This window comes from Triturus cristatus, chromosome 9, assembly GCF_964204655.1.
Source record: "Triturus cristatus chromosome 9, aTriCri1.1, whole genome shotgun sequence".
In the NCBI taxonomy this organism is placed as follows: Eukaryota; Metazoa; Chordata; class Amphibia; order Caudata; family Salamandridae; genus Triturus; species Triturus cristatus.
Window position 1 is genome coordinate 13,022,365 of NC_140592.1, and position 16,838 is coordinate 13,039,202.

A 16,838-nucleotide genomic window follows, 5' to 3' on the forward strand; every position below is an offset into this window, starting at 1 on the left:
CACTTCCCTTTCAGCCCAGTTATGCTCTCTTGCAGCGGCTGCTGCTCGCCTCATTCATAACTTCACTTTCCTCTCAGTCCAGTGATTCTCTCTTGCTGCTGCACGCCTCATTCATAACTTCACTCTCCTCTCAGTCCAGTGATTCTCTCTTGCTGCTGCTGCACACCTCATTTATAACTTCACTTCCCTCTCAGTCCAGTGATTCTCTCTTGCAGCTGCTGCAGCACGCCTCATTCATAACTTCACTTTCCTCTCAGTCCAGTGATTCTCTCTTGCAGCTGCTGCAGCACATCTCATTCATAACTTCACTTCACTCTGAGTCCAGTGATTCTCTCTTGCAGCTGCTGCTGCTCGCCTCATTCGTAACTTCACTTTCCTCTCAGTCCAGTGATTCTCTCTTGCAGCTGCTGCAGCACGCCTCATTCATAACTTCACTTTCCTCTCAGTCAATGGATTCTCTCTTGCAGCTGCTGCTGATCGCCTCATTCATAACTTCACTTCCCTTTCAGTCCAGTGATGCTCTCTTGCATCTGCTGCTGCTGCTCATCTCATTTATAACTTCACTTCCCTCTCAGCCTAGTGATTCTCTCTTGCAGCTGCTGCAGCATGCCTCATTTATAACTTCACTTCCCTCTCAGTCCAGTGATTCTCTCTTGCAGCTGCTGCTGCTCGCCTCATTCATAACTTCACTCTCCTCTAAGTCCAGTGATTCTCTTTCGCTGCTGCTGCTGCACGCCTCATTAATAACTTCACTTTCCTCTCAGTCCAGTGATTCTCTCTTGCAGCTGCTGCAGCATGCCTCATTCATAACTTCACTTTCCTCTCAGTCCAGTGATTCTCTCTTGCAGCTGCTGCTGCTCGCCTCATTCATAACTTCACTTCCCTTTCAGTCCAGTGATGCTCTCTTGCAGCTGCTGCTGCTGCACACCTCATTTATAACTTCACTTCCCTCTCAGCCCAGTGATTCTCTCTTGCAGCTGCTGCAGCATGCCTCATTCATAACTTCACTTCCCTCTCAGTCCAGTGATTCTCTCTTGCAGCTGCTGCAGCACGCCTCATTCATAACTTCACTTTCCTCTCAGTCCAGTGATTCTCTTTTGCTGCTGCTGCTGCACGCCTCATTCATAACTTCACTTTCCTCTCAGTCCAGTGATTCTCTCTTGCAGCTGCTGCAGCATGCCTCATTCATAACTTCACTTTCCTCTCAGTCCAGTGATTCTCTCTTGCAGCTGCTGCAGCACGCCTCATTCATAACTTCACTTTCCTTTCAGTCCAGTGATTCTCTCTTGCTGCTGCTGCTGCACGCCTCATTCATACGTTCACTTCACTTCACTCTCAGTCCAGAGATTCTCTCTTGCAGCTGCTGCTGCACGCCTCATTCATAACTTCACTTCCCTTTCAGTCCAGTGATGCTCTCTTGCAGCTGCTGCTGCTGCACACCTCATTTATAACTTCACTTCCCTTTCAGCCCAGTTATGCTCTCTTGCAGCGGCTGCTGCTCGCCTCATTTATAACTTCACTTCACTCTGAGTCCAGTGATTCTCTCTTGCAGCTGCTGCAGCACGCCTCATTCATAACTTCACTTTCCTCTCAGTCCAGTGATTCTCTCTTGCAGCTACTGCTGCTCGCCTCATTCATAACTTCACTTCCCTTTCAGTCCAGTGATTCTCTCTTGCTGCTGCTGCTGCACGCCTCATTCATAACTTCACTTCACTTCACTCTCAGTCCAGTGATTCTCTCTTGCAGCTGCTGCTGCACGCCTCATTCATAACTTCACTTCCCTTTCAGTCCAGTGATGCTCTCTTGCAGCTGCTGCTGCTGCACACCTCATTTATAACTTCACTTCCCTCTCAGCCCAGTGATGCTCTCTTGCAGCTGCTGCTGCTGCACACCTCATTCATAACTTCACTTTCCTCTCAGTCCAGTGATTCTCTCTTGCTGCTGCACGCCTCATTCATAACTTCACTCTCCTCTCAGTCCAGTGATTCTCTCTTGCTGCACACCTCATTTATAACTTCACTTCCCTCTCAGTCCAGTGATTCTCTCTTGCAGCTGCTGCAGCACGCCTCATTCATAACTTCACTTTCCTCTCAGTCCAGTGATTCTCTCTTGCAGCTGCTGCAGCACATCTCAGTCATAACTTCACTTCACTCTGAGTCCAGTGATTCTCTCTTGCAGCTGCTGCTGCTCGCCTCATTCGTAACTTCACTTTCCTCTCAGTCCAGTGATTCTCTCTTGCAGCTGCTGCAGCACGCCTCATTCATAACTTCACTTTCCTCTCAGTCAATGGATTCTCTCTTGCAGCTGCTGCTGATCGCCTCATTCATAACTTCACTTCCCTTTCAGTCCAGTGATGCTCTCTTGCATCTGCTGCTGCTGCACATCTCATTTATAACTTCACTTCCCTCTCAGCCTAGTGATTCTCTCTTGCAGCTGCTGCAGCATGCCTCATTTATAACTTCACTTCCCTCTCAGTCCAGTGATTCTCTCTTGCAGCTGCTGCTGCTCACCTCATTCATAACTTCACTCTCCTCTCAGTCCAGTGATTCTCTTTTGCTGCTGCTGCTGCACGCCTCATTCATAACTTCACTTTCCTCTCAGTCCAGTGATTCTCTCTTGCAGCTGCTGCAGCATGCCTCATTCATAACTTCACTTTCCTCTCAGTCCAGTGATTTTCTCTTGCAGCTGCTGCAGCACGCCTCATTCATAACTTCACTTTCCTCTCAGTCCAGTGATTCTCTCTTGCAGCTGCTGCTGCTCGCCTCATTCATAACTTCACTTCCCTTTCAGTCCAGTGATTCTCTCTTGCTGCTGCTGCTGCACGCCTCATTCATAACTTCACTTTCCTCTCAGTTCAGTGATTCTCTCTTGCAGCTGCTGCTCCACGCCTCATTCATAACTTCACTTCCCTTTCAGTCCAGTGATGCTCTCTTGCAGCTGCTGCTGCTGCACACCTCATTTATAGCTTCACTTCCCTCTCAGCCCAGTTATGCTCTCTTGCAGCAGCTGCTGCTCGCCTCATTTATAACTTCACTTCACTCTGAGTCCAGTGATTCTCTCTTGCAGCTGCTGCAGCACGCCTCATTCATAACTTCACTTTCCTCTCAGTCCAGTGATTCTCTCTTGCAGCTGCTGCTGCACGCCTCATTCATAACTTCACTTTCCTCTCAGTCCAGTGATCCTCTCTTGCAGCTGCTGCTGCACGCCTCATTCATAACTTCACTTCCCTTTCAGTCCAGTGATGCTCTCTTGCAGCTGCTGCTGCTGCACACCTCATTTATAGCTTCACTTCCCTCTCAGCCCAGTTATGCTCTCTTGCAGCAGCTGCTGCTCGCCTCATTTATAACTTCACTTCACTCTGAGTCCAGTGATTCTCTCTTGCAGCTGCTGCAGCACGCCTCATTCATAACTTCACTTTCCTCTCAGTCCAGTGATTCTCTCTTGCAGCTACTGCTGCTCGCCTCATTCATAACTTCACTTCCCTTTCAGTCCAGTGATTCTCTCTTGCTGCTGCTGCTGCACGCCTCATTCATAACTTCACTTCACTTCACTCTCAGTCCAGTGATTCTCTCTTGCAGCTGCTGCTGCACGCCTCATTCATAACTTCACTTCCCTTTCAGTCCAGTGATGCTCTCTTGCAGCTGCTGCTGCTGCACACCTCATTTATAACTTCACTTCCCTCTCAGCCCAGTTATGCTCTCTTGCAGCAGCTGCTTCTCGCCTCAGTCATAACTTCACTTTCCTCTCAGTAGAGTGATTCTCTCTTGCTGCTGCTGCTGCACGCCTCATTCATAACTTCACTTTCCTCTCAGTCCAGTGATTCTCTCTTGCTGCTGCTGCTGCACACCTCATCGATAACTTCACTTCCCTCTCAGTCCAGCGATTCTCTCTTGCAGCTGCTGCAGCACGCCTCATTCATAACTTCACTTTCCTCTCAGTCCAGTGATTCTCTCTTGCAGCTGCTGCAGCACGCCTCATTCATAACTTCACTTCACTCTGAGTCCAGTGATGCTCTCTTGCAGCAGCTGCTGTTTGCCTCATTTATAACTTCACTTCACTCTGAGTCCAGTGATGCTCTCTTGCAGCTGCTGCTGCTCGTCTCATTCATAACTTCACTTTCCTCTCAGTCCAGTGATTCTCTTGCTGCTGCTGCTGCACGCCTCATTCATAACTTCACTCTTCTCTCAGTCCAGTGATTCTCTCTTGCTGCTGCTGCTGCACACCTCATTGATAACTTCACTTTCCTCAGTCCAGTAATTCTCTCTTGCAGCTGCTGCAGCATGCCTCATTCATAACTTCACTTCACTCTGAGTCCAGTGATTCTCTCTTGCATCTGCTGCTGCTCGCCTCATTCATAACTTCACTTTCCTCTCAGTCCAGTGATTCTCTCTTGCAGCTGCTGCAGCACGCCTCATTCATAACTTCACTTCACTCTGAGTCCAGTGATTATCTCTTGCAGCTGCTGCTGCTCGCCTCATTCATAACTTCACTTCCCTTTCAGTCCAGTGATTCTCTCTCTTGCTGCTGCTGCACGCCTTATTCATAACTTCACTTCACTTCACCCTCAGTCCAGTGATTCTCTCTTGCAGCTGCTGCTGCATGCCTCATTCATAACTTCACTTCCCTTTCAGTCCAGTGAGGCTCTCTTGCAGCTGCTGCTGCTGCACACCTCATTTATAACTTCACTTCCCTCTCAGCCCAGTGATGCTCTCTTGCAGCGGCTGCTGCTCGCCTCGTTTATAACTTCACTTCACTCTGAGTCCAGTGATTCTCTCTTGCAGCTGCTGCAGCACGCCTCATTCATAACTTCACTTCCCTTTCAGTCCAGTGAGGCTCTCATGCAGCTGCTGCTGCTGCACACCTCATTTATAACTTCACTTCCCTCTCAGCCCAGTGATGCTCTCTTGCAGCTGCTGCTGCTCGCCTCATTCATAACTTCACTTTCCTCTCAGTCCAGTGATTCTCTCTTGCAGCTGCTGCAGCACGCCTCATTCATAACTTCACTTCACTCTGAGTCCAGTGATTCTCTCTTGCAGCTGCTCGCCTCATTCATAACTTCACTTCCCTTTCAGTCCAGTGATTCTCTCTCTTGCTGCTGCTGCACGCCTTATTCATAACTTCACTTCACTTCACCCTCAGTCCAGTGATTCTCTCTTGCAGCTGCTGCAGCACGCCCCATTCATAATTTCACTTCACTCTGAGTCCAGTGATTCTCTCTTGCAGCTGCTGCTGCTCACCTCATTCATAACTTCACTTCCCTCTCAGTCCAGTGATGCTCTCTTGCAGCTGCTGCTGCACGCCCCATTCATAAATTCACTGTCCTCTCAGTCCAGTGATTCTCTCTTGCAGCTGCTGCTGCTCGCCTCATTCATAACTTCACTTCCCTCTCAGTCCAGTGGTGCTCTCTTGCAGCTGCTGCTGCTCGCCTCATTCATAACTTCACTTCAGTCTCAGTCCAGTGATGCTCTCTTGCAGCTGGTGCTGCTCGCCTCGTTCATAACTTCACTTCAGTCTCGGTCCAGTGATTCTCTCTTGCAGCTGCTGCTGCTGCTCGCCTCGTTCATAACTTCTCTTCACTTCACTCTCAGTCCAGTGATGCTCTCTTGCAGCTGGTGCTGCTCGCCTCGTTTATAACTTCACATCAGTCTCGGTCCAGTGATGCTCTCTTGCAGCTGCTGCTCGCCTCATTCATAACTTCACTTCCCTCCCAGTCCAGTGATTCTCTCTTGCAGCTGCTGCTGCACGCCTCATTCAGAACTTCACTTTCCTCTCAGTCCAGTGATTCTCTCTTGCAGCTGCTACTGTACGCCAAATTCATAACTTCACTTCCCTTTCAGTCCAGTGTTTCTCTCTTGCTGCTGCACGCCTCATTCATAACTTCACTTCCCTCTCAGTCCAGTGATTCTCTCTTGCAGCTGCTGCTGCACGCCTCATTCATAACTTCACTTTCCTCTCAGTCCAGTGATTCTCTCTTGCTGCTGCTGCTGCACGCCTCATTCATAACTTCACTTTCCTCTCAGTCCAGTGATCCTCTCTTGCAGCTGCTGCTGCACGCCTCATTCATAACTTCACTTCCCTTTCAGTCCAGTGATGCTCTCTTGCAGCTGCTGCTGCTGCACACCTCATTTATAGCTTCACTTCCCTCTCAGCCCAGTTATGCTCTCTTGCAGCAGCTGCTGCTCGCCTCATTTATAACTTCACTTCACTCTGAGTCCAGTGATTCTCTCTTGCAGCTGCTGCAGCACGCCTCATTCATAACTTCACTTTCCTCTCAGTCCAGTGATTCTCTCTTGCAGCTACTGCTGCTCGCCTCATTCATAACTTCACTTCCCTTTCAGTCCAGTGATTCTCTCTTGCTGCTGCTGCTGCACGCCTCATTCATAACTTCACTTCACTTCACTCTCAGTCCAGTGATTCTCTCTTGCAGCTGCTGCTGCACGCCTCATTCATAACTTCACTTCCCTTTCAGTCCAGTGATGCTCTCTTGCAGCTGCTGCTGCTGCACACCTCATTTATAACTTCACTTCCCTCTCAGCCCAGTTATGCTCTCTTGCAGCAGCTGCTTCTCGCCTCAGTCATAACTTCACTTTCCTCTCAGTAGAGTGATTCTCTCTTGCTGCTGCTGCTGCACGCCTCATTCATAACTTCACTTCCCTTTCAGTCCAGTGATGCTCTCTTGCAGCTGCTGCAGCACGCCCCATTCATAATTTCACTTCACTCTGAGTCCAGTGATTCTCTCTTGCAGCTGCTGCTGCTCACCTCATTCATAACTTCACTTCCCTCTCAGTCCAGTGATGCTCTCTTGCAGCTGCTGCTGCACGCCCCATTCATAAATTCACTGTCCTCTCAGTCCAGTGATTCTCTCTTGCAGCTGCTGCTGCTCGCCTCATTCATAACTTCACTTCCCTCTCAGTCCAGTGGTGCTCTCTTGCAGCTGCTGCTGCTCGCCTCATTCATAACTTCACTTCAGTCTCAGTCCAGTGATGCTCTCTTGCAGCTGGTGCTGCTCGCCTCGTTCATAACTTCACTTCAGTCTCGGTCCAGTGATTCTCTCTTGCAGCTGCTGCTGCTGCTCGCCTCGTTCATAACTTCTCTTCACTTCACTCTCAGTCCAGTGATGCTCTCTTGCAGCTGGTGCTGCTCGCCTCGTTTATAACTTCACATCAGTCTCGGTCCAGTGATGCTCTCTTGCAGCTGCTGCTCGCCTCATTCATAACTTCACTTCCCTCCCAGTCCAGTGATTCTCTCTTGCAGCTGCTGCTGCACGCCTCATTCAGAACTTCACTTTCCTCTCAGTCCAGTGATTCTCTCTTGCAGCTGCTACTGTACGCCAAATTCATAACTTCACTTCCCTTTCAGTCCAGTGTTTCTCTCTTGCTGCTGCACGCCTCATTCATAACTTCACTTCCCTCTCAGTCCAGTGATTCTCTCTTGCAGCTGCTGCTGCACGCCTCATTCATAACTTCACTTTCCTCTCAGTCCAGTGATTCTCTCTTGCTGCTGCTGCTGCACGCCTCATTCATAACTTCACTTTCCTCTCAGTCCAGTGATCCTCTCTTGCAGCTGCTGCTGCACGCCTCATTCATAACTTCACTTCCCTTTCAGTCCAGTGATGCTCTCTTGCAGCTGCTGCTGCTGCACACCTCATTTATAGCTTCACTTCCCTCTCAGCCCAGTTATGCTCTCTTGCAGCAGCTGCTGCTCGCCTCATTTATAACTTCACTTCACTCTGAGTCCAGTGATTCTCTCTTGCAGCTGCTGCAGCACGCCTCATTCATAACTTCACTTTCCTCTCAGTCCAGTGATTCTCTCTTGCAGCTACTGCTGCTCGCCTCATTCATAACTTCACTTCCCTTTCAGTCCAGTGATTCTCTCTTGCTGCTGCTGCTGCACGCCTCATTCATAACTTCACTTCACTTCACTCTCAGTCCAGTGATTCTCTCTTGCAGCTGCTGCTGCACGCCTCATTCATAACTTCACTTCCCTTTCAGTCCAGTGATGCTCTCTTGCAGCTGCTGCTGCTGCACACCTCATTTATAACTTCACTTCCCTCTCAGCCCAGTTATGCTCTCTTGCAGCAGCTGCTTCTCGCCTCAGTCATAACTTCACTTTCCTCTCAGTAGAGTGATTCTCTCTTGCTGCTGCTGCTGCACGCCTCATTCATAACTTCACTTCCCTTTCAGTCCAGTGATGCTCTCTTGCAGCTGCTGCAGCATGCCTCATTCATTACTTCACTTTCCTCTCAGTCCAGTGATTCTCTCTTGCAGCTGCTGCAGCACGCCTCATTCATAACTTCACTTCCCTTTCAGTCCAGTGATTCTCTCTTGCTGCTGCTGCTGCACGTCTCATTCATAACTTCACTTCTCTTCACTCTCAGTCCAGTGATTCTCTCTTGCAGCTGCTGCAGCACGCCTCATTCATAACTTCACTTTCCTCTCAGCCCAGTGATTCTCTCTTGCAGCGGCTGCTGCTCGCCTCGTTTATAACTTCACTTCACTCTGAGTCCAGTGATGCTCTCTTGCAGTTGCTGCTGCACGCCTCATTCATAACTTCACTTTCCTCTCAGTCCAGTGATTCTCTCTTGCAGCGGCTGCTGCTCGCCTCATTCATAACTTCAATTTCCTCTCAGTCCAGTGATTCTCTCTTGCAGCGGATTCTGCTCGCCTCATTCATAAATTCACTTCCCTCTCAGTCCAGTGATTCTCTCTTGCAGCTGCTGCTGCACGCCTCATTCATAACTTCACTTTCCTCTCAGTCCAGTGATTCTCTCTTGCTGCTGCTGCTTAACGCCTCATTCATAACTTCACTTCCCTTTCAGTCCAGTGATTCTCTCTTGCTGCTGCACGCCTCATTCATAACTTCACTTCACTTCCCTCTCAGTCCAGTGATTCACTCTTGCTGCTGCTGCTGCACGCCTCATTCATAACTTCACTTCCCTTTCAGTCCAGTGATTCTCTCTTGCAGCTGCTGCTGCATGCCTCATTCATAACTTCACTTCCCTTTCAGTCCAGTGATTCTCTCTTGCAGCTGCTGCTGCTGCTCGCCTCATTCATAACTTCACTTTCCTCTCAGTCCAGTGATTCTCTCTTGCAGCTGCTGCTGCTCGCCTCATTCATAACTTCACTTCACTTCACTCTCAGTCTAGTGATTCTCTCTTGCTGCTGCACGCCTCATTCATAACTTCACTTCCCTCTCAGTCCAGTGATGCTCTCTTGCAGCTGCTGCTGCACGCCCCATTCATAAATTCACTGTCCTCTCAGTCCAGTGATTCTCTCTTGCAGCTGCTGCTGCTCGCCTCATTCATAACTTCACTTCCCTCTCAGTCCAGTGATGCTCTCTTGCAGCTGCTGCTGCACGCCCCATTCATAAATTCACTGTCCTCTCAGTCCAGTGATTCTCTCTTGCAGCTGCTGCTGCTCGCCTCATTCATAACTTCACTTCCCTCTCAGTCCAGTGATTCTCTCTTGCAGCTGCTGCTGCTCGCCTCATTCATAACTTCACTTCACTTCACTCTCAGTCTAGTGATTCTCTCTTGCTGCTGCACGCCTCATTCATAACTTCACTTCACCCTCAGTCCAGTGATTCTCTCTTGCAGCTGCTGCAGCACGCCCCATTCATAATTTCACTTCACTCTGAGTCCAGTGATTCTCTCTTGCAGCTGCTGCTGCTCACCTCATTCATAACTTCACTTCCCTCTCAGTCCAGTGATGCTCTCTTGCAGCTGCTGCTGCACGCCCCATTCATAAATTCACTGTCCTCTCAGTCCAGTGATTCTCTCTTGCAGCTGCTGCTGCTCGCCTCATTCATAACTTCACTTCCCTCTCAGTCCAGTGGTGCTCTCTTGCAGCTGCTGCTGCTCGCCTCATTCATAACTTCACTTCAGTCTCAGTCCAGTGATGCTCTCTTGCAGCTGGTGCTGCTCGCCTCGTTCATAACTTCACTTCAGTCTCGGTCCAGTGATTCTCTCTTGCAGCTGCTGCTGCTGCTCGCCTCGTTCATAACTTCTCTTCACTTCACTCTCAGTCCAGTGATGCTCTCTTGCAGCTGGTGCTGCTCGCCTCGTTTATAACTTCACATCAGTCTCGGTCCAGTGATGCTCTCTTGCAGCTGCTGCTCGCCTCATTCATAACTTCACTTCCCTCCCAGTCCAGTGATTCTCTCTTGCAGCTGCTGCTGCACGCCTCATTCAGAACTTCACTTTCCTCTCAGTCCAGTGATTCTCTCTTGCAGCTGCTACTGTACGCCAAATTCATAACTTCACTTCCCTTTCAGTCCAGTGTTTCTCTCTTGCTGCTGCACGCCTCATTCATAACTTCACTTCCCTCTCAGTCCAGTGATTCTCTCTTGCAGCTGCTGCTGCACGCCTCATTCATAACTTCACTTTCCTCTCAGTCCAGTGATTCTCTCTTGCTGCTGCTGCTGCACGCCTCATTCATAACTTCACTTTCCTCTCAGTCCAGTGATCCTCTCTTGCAGCTGCTGCTGCACGCCTCATTCATAACTTCACTTCCCTTTCAGTCCAGTGATGCTCTCTTGCAGCTGCTGCTGCTGCACACCTCATTTATAGCTTCACTTCCCTCTCAGCCCAGTTATGCTCTCTTGCAGCAGCTGCTGCTCGCCTCATTTATAACTTCACTTCACTCTGAGTCCAGTGATTCTCTCTTGCAGCTGCTGCAGCACGCCTCATTCATAACTTCACTTTCCTCTCAGTCCAGTGATTCTCTCTTGCAGCTACTGCTGCTCGCCTCATTCATAACTTCACTTCCCTTTCAGTCCAGTGATTCTCTCTTGCTGCTGCTGCTGCACGCCTCATTCATAACTTCACTTCACTTCACTCTCAGTCCAGTGATTCTCTCTTGCAGCTGCTGCTGCACGCCTCATTCATAACTTCACTTCCCTTTCAGTCCAGTGATGCTCTCTTGCAGCTGCTGCTGCTGCACACCTCATTTATAACTTCACTTCCCTCTCAGCCCAGTTATGCTCTCTTGCAGCAGCTGCTTCTCGCCTCAGTCATAACTTCACTTTCCTCTCAGTAGAGTGATTCTCTCTTGCTGCTGCTGCTGCACGCCTCATTCATAACTTCACTTCCCTTTCAGTCCAGTGATGCTCTCTTGCAGCTGCTGCAGCATGCCTCATTCATTACTTCACTTTCCTCTCAGTCCAGTGATTCTCTCTTGCAGCTGCTGCAGCACGCCTCATTCATAACTTCACTTCCCTTTCAGTCCAGTGATTCTCTCTTGCTGCTGCTGCTGCACGTCTCATTCATAACTTCACTTCTCTTCACTCTCAGTCCAGTGATTCTCTCTTGCAGCTGCTGCAGCACGCCTCATTCATAACTTCACTTTCCTCTCAGCCCAGTGATTCTCTCTTGCAGCGGCTGCTGCTCGCCTCGTTTATAACTTCACTTCACTCTGAGTCCAGTGATGCTCTCTTGCAGTTGCTGCTGCACGCCTCATTCATAACTTCACTTTCCTCTCAGTCCAGTGATTCTCTCTTGCAGCGGCTGCTGCTCGCCTCATTCATAACTTCAATTTCCTCTCAGTCCAGTGATTCTCTCTTGCAGCGGATTCTGCTCGCCTCATTCATAAATTCACTTCCCTCTCAGTCCAGTGATTCTCTCTTGCAGCTGCTGCTGCACGCCTCATTCATAACTTCACTTTCCTCTCAGTCCAGTGATTCTCTCTTGCTGCTGCTGCTTAACGCCTCATTCATAACTTCACTTCCCTTTCAGTCCAGTGATTCTCTCTTGCTGCTGCACGCCTCATTCATAACTTCACTTCACTTCCCTCTCAGTCCAGTGATTCACTCTTGCTGCTGCTGCTGCACGCCTCATTCATAACTTCACTTCCCTTTCAGTCCAGTGATTCTCTCTTGCAGCTGCTGCTGCATGCCTCATTCATAACTTCACTTCCCTTTCAGTCCAGTGATTCTCTCTTGCAGCTGCTGCTGCTGCTCGCCTCATTCATAACTTCACTTTCCTCTCAGTCCAGTGATTCTCTCTTGCAGCTGCTGCTGCTCGCCTCATTCATAACTTCACTTCACTTCACTCTCAGTCTAGTGATTCTCTCTTGCTGCTGCACGCCTCATTCATAACTTCACTTCCCTCTCAGCCCAGTGATGCTCTCTTGCAGCTGCTGCTGCACGCCTCATTCACAACTTCACTTCCCTCTCAGTCCAGTGATTCTCTCTTGCAGCTGCTGCAGCACGCCTCGTTTATACCTTCACTTCACTCTGAGTCCAGTGATGCTCTCTTGCAGCTGCTGCTGCACGCCTCATTCATAACTTCACTTTCCTCTCAGCCCAGTGATTCTCTCTTGCAGCTGCTGCTGCTCGCCTAATTCATAACTTCACTTCCCTCTCAGTCCAGTGATTCTCTCTTGCAGCTGCTGCTGCTCGCCTCATTCATAACTTCACTTTCCTCTCAGTCCAGTGATTCTCTTTTGCTGCTGCTGCTGCACGCCTCATTCATAACTTCACTTTACTCTGAGTCCAGTGATTCTCTCTTGCAGCTGCTGCTGCACGCCTCATTCATAACTTCACTTTCCTCTCAGTCCAGTGATTCTCTCTTGCAGCTGCTGCTGCTCGCCTCATTCATAACTTCACTTCACTTCACTCTCAGTCTAGTGATTCTCTCTTGCTGCTGCTGCTGCACGCCTCATTCATAACTTCACTTCCCTCTCAGCCCAGTGATGCTCTCTTGCAGCTGCTGCTGCACGCCTCATTCACAACTTCACTTCCCTCTCAGTCCAGTGATTCTCTCTTGCAGCTGCTGCAGCACGCCTCGTTTATACCTTCACTTCACTCTGAGTCCAGTGATGCTCTCTTGCAGCTGCTGCTGCACGCCTCATTCATAACTTCACTTTCCTCTCAGCCCAGTGATTCTCTCTTGCAGCTGCTGCTGCTCGCCTAATTCATAACTTCACTTCCCTCTCAGTCCAGTGATTCTCTCTTGCAGCTGCTGCTGCTCGCCTCATTCATAACTTCACTTTCCTCTCAGTCCAGTGATTCTCTTTTGCTGCTGCTGCTGCACGCCTCATTCATAACTTCACTTTCCTCTCAGTCCAGTGATTCTCTCTTGCAGCTGCTGCAGCACGCCTCATTCATAACTTCACTTTCCTCTCAGTCCATTGATTCTCTCTTGCAGCTGCTGCAGCACGCCTCATTCATAACTTCACTTTCCTCTCAGTCCAGTGATTCTCTCTTGAAGCTGCTGCGGCTCGCCTCATTCATAACTTCACTTCACTCTGAGTCCAGTGATTCTCTCTTGCAGCTGCTGCTGCTCGCCTCATTCAAAACTTCACTTTCCTTTCAGTCCAGTGATTCTCTCTTGCTGCTGCTGCTGCACGCCTCATTCATAACTTCACTTCACTTCACTCTCAGTCCAGTGATTCTCTCTTGCAGCTGCTGCAGCACGCCTCATTCATAACTTCACTTTCCTCTCAGTCCAGTAATTCTCTCTTGCAGCTGCTGCAGCACACCTCATTTATAACTTCACTTCACTCTGAGTCCAGTGATGCTCTCTTGCAGCCGCTGCTGCACGCATCATTCATAACTTCACTTTCCTCTCAGTCCAGTGATTCTCTCTTGCAGCTGCTGCTGCTCGCCTCATTCATAACTTCACTTCCCTTTCAGTCCAGTGATGCTCTCTTGCAGCTGCTGCAGCATGCCTCATTCATTACTTCACTTTCCTCTCAGTCCAGTGATTCTCTCTTGCAGCTGCTGCAGCACGCCTCATTCATAACTTCACTTCCCTTTCAGTCCAGTGATTCTCTCTTGCTGCTGCTGCTGCACACCTCATTCATACCTTCACTTCACTTCACTCTCAGTCCAGTGATTCTCTCTTGCAGCTGCTGCTGCACGCCTCATTCATCACTTCACTTCCCTTTCAGTCCAGTGATGCTCTTTTGCAGCTGCTGCTGCTGCACACCTCATTTATAACTTCACTTCCCTTTCAGCCCAGTTATGCTCTCTTGCAGCGGCTGCTGCTCGCCTCGTTTATAACTTCACTTCACTCTGAGTCCAGTGATGCTCTCTTGCAGCTGCTGCTGCTCGCCTCATTCATAACTTCACTTTCCTCTCAGTCCAGTGATTCTCTCTTGCTGCTGCACGCCTCATTCATAACTTCACTCTCCTCTCAGTCCAGTGATTCTCTCTTGCTGCTGCTGCACACCTCATTTATAACTTCACTTCCCTCTCAGTCCAGTGATTCTCTCTTGCAGCTGCTGCAGCACGCCTCATTCATAACTTCACTTTCCTCTCAGTCCAGTGATTCTCTCTTGCAGCTGCTGCAGCACATCTCATTCATAACTTCACTTCACTCTAAGTCCAGTGATTCTCTCTTGCAGCTGCTGCTGCTCGCCTCATTCGTAACTTCACTTTCCTCTCAGTCCAGTGATTCTCTCTTGCAGCTGCTGCAGCACGCCTCATTCATAACTTCACTTTCCTCTCAGTCAATGGATTCTCTCTTGCAGCTGCTGCTGATCGCCTCATTCATAACTTCACTTCCCTTTCAGTCCAGTGATGCTCTCTTGCATCTGCTGCTGCTGCTCATCTCATTTATAACTTCACTTCCCTCTCAGCCTAGTGATTCTCTCTTGCAGCTGCTGCAGCATGCCTCATTTATAACTTCACTTCCCTCTCAGTCCAGTGATTCTCTCTTGCAGCTGCTGCTGCTCGCCTCATTCATAACTTCACTCTCCTCTAAGTCCAGTGATTCTCTTTCGCTGCTGCTGCTGCACGCCTCATTAATAACTTCACTTTCCTCTCAGTCCAGTGATTCTCTCTTGCAGCTGCTGCAGCATGCCTCATTCATAACTTCACTTTCCTCTCAGTCCAGTGATTCTCTCTTGCAGCTGCTGCTGCTCGCCTCATTCATAACTTCACTTCCCTTTCAGTCCAGTGATGCTCTCTTGCAGCTGCTGCTGCTGCACACCTCATTTATAACTTCACTTCCCTCTCAGCCCAGTGATTCTCTCTTGCAGCTGCTGCAGCATGCCTCATTCATAACTTCACTTCCCTCTCAGTCCAGTGATTCTCTTTTGCAGCTGCTGCTGCTCGCCTCATTCATAACTTCACTTTCCTCTCAGTCCAGTGATTCTCTTTTGCTGCTGCACGCCTCATTCATAACTTCACTTTCCTCTCAGTCCAGTGATTCTCTCTTGCAGCTGCTGCAGCATGCCTCATTCATAACTTCACTTTCCTCTCAGTCCAGTGATTCTCTCTTGCAGCTGCTGCAGCACGCCTCATTCATAACTTCACTTTCCTTTCAGTCCAGTGATTCTCTCTTGCTGCTGCTGCTGCACGCCTCATTCATACCTTCACTTCACTTCACTCTCAGTCCAGAGATTCTCTCTTGCAGCTGCTGCTGCACGCCTCATTCATAACTTCACTTCCCTTTCAGTCCAGTGATGCTCTCTTGCAGCTGCTGCTGCTGCACACCTCATTTATAACTTCACTTCCCTTTCAGCCCAGTTATGCTCTCTTGCAGCGGCTGCTGCTCGCCTCATTCATAACTTCACTTTCCTCTCAGTCCAGTGATTCTCTCTTGCTGCTGCACGCCTCATTCATAACTTCACTCTCCTCTCAGTCCAGTGATTCTCTCTTGCTGCTGCTGCACACCTCATTTATAACTTCACTTCCCTCTCAGTCCAGTGATTCTCTCTTGCAGCTGCTGCAGCACGCCTCATTCATAACTTCACTTTCCTCTCAGTCCAGTGATTCTCTCTTGCAGCTGCTGCAGCACATCTCATTCATAACTTCACTTCACTCTGAGTCCAGTGATTCTCTCTTGCAGCTGCTGCTGCTCGCCTCATTCGTAACTTCACTTTCCTCTCAGTCCAGTGATTCTCTCTTGCAGCTGCTGCAGCACGCCTCATTCATAACTTCACTTTCCTCTCAGTCAATGGATTCTCTCTTGCAGCTGCTGCTGATCGCCTCATTCATAACTTCACTTCCCTTTCAGTCCAGTGATGCTCTCTTGCATCTGCTGCTGCTGCTCATCTCATTTATAACTTCACTTCCCTCTCAGCCTAGTGATTCTCTCTTGCAGCTGCTGCAGCATGCCTCATTTATAACTTCACTTCCCTCTCAGTCCAGTGATTCTCTCTTGCAGCTGCTGCTGCTCGCCTCATTCATAACTTCACTCTCCTCTAAGTCCAGTGATTCTCTTTCGCTGCTGCTGCTGCACGCCTCATTAATAACTTCACTTTCCTCTCAGTCCAGTGATTCTCTCTTGCAGCTGCTGCAGCATGCCTCATTCATAACTTCACTTTCCTCTCAGTCCAGTGATTCTCTCTTGCAGCTGCTGCTGCTCGCCTCATTCATAACTTCACTTCCCTTTCAGTCCAGTGATGCTCTCTTGCAGCTGCTGCTGCTGCACACCTCATTTATAACTTCACTTCCCTCTCAGCCCAGTGATTCTCTCTTGCAGCTGCTGCAGCATGCCTCATTCATAACTTCACTTCCCTCTCAGTCCAGTGATTCTCTCTTGCAGCTGCTGCAGCACGCCTCATTCATAACTTCACTTTCCTCTCAGTCCAGTGATTCTCTTTTGCTGCTGCTGCTGCACGCCTCATTCATAACTTCACTTTCCTCTCAGTCCAGTGATTCTCTCTTGCAGCTGCTGCAGCATGCCTCATTCATAACTTCACTTTCCTCTCAGTCCAGTGATTCTCTCTTGCAGCTGCTGCAGCACGCCTCATTCATAACTTCACTTTCCTTTCAGTCCAGTGATTCTCTCTTGCTGCTGCTGCTGCACGCCTCATTCATACGTTCACTTCACTTCACTCTCAGTCCAGAGATTCTCTCTTGCAGCTGCTGCTGCACGCCTCATTCATAAC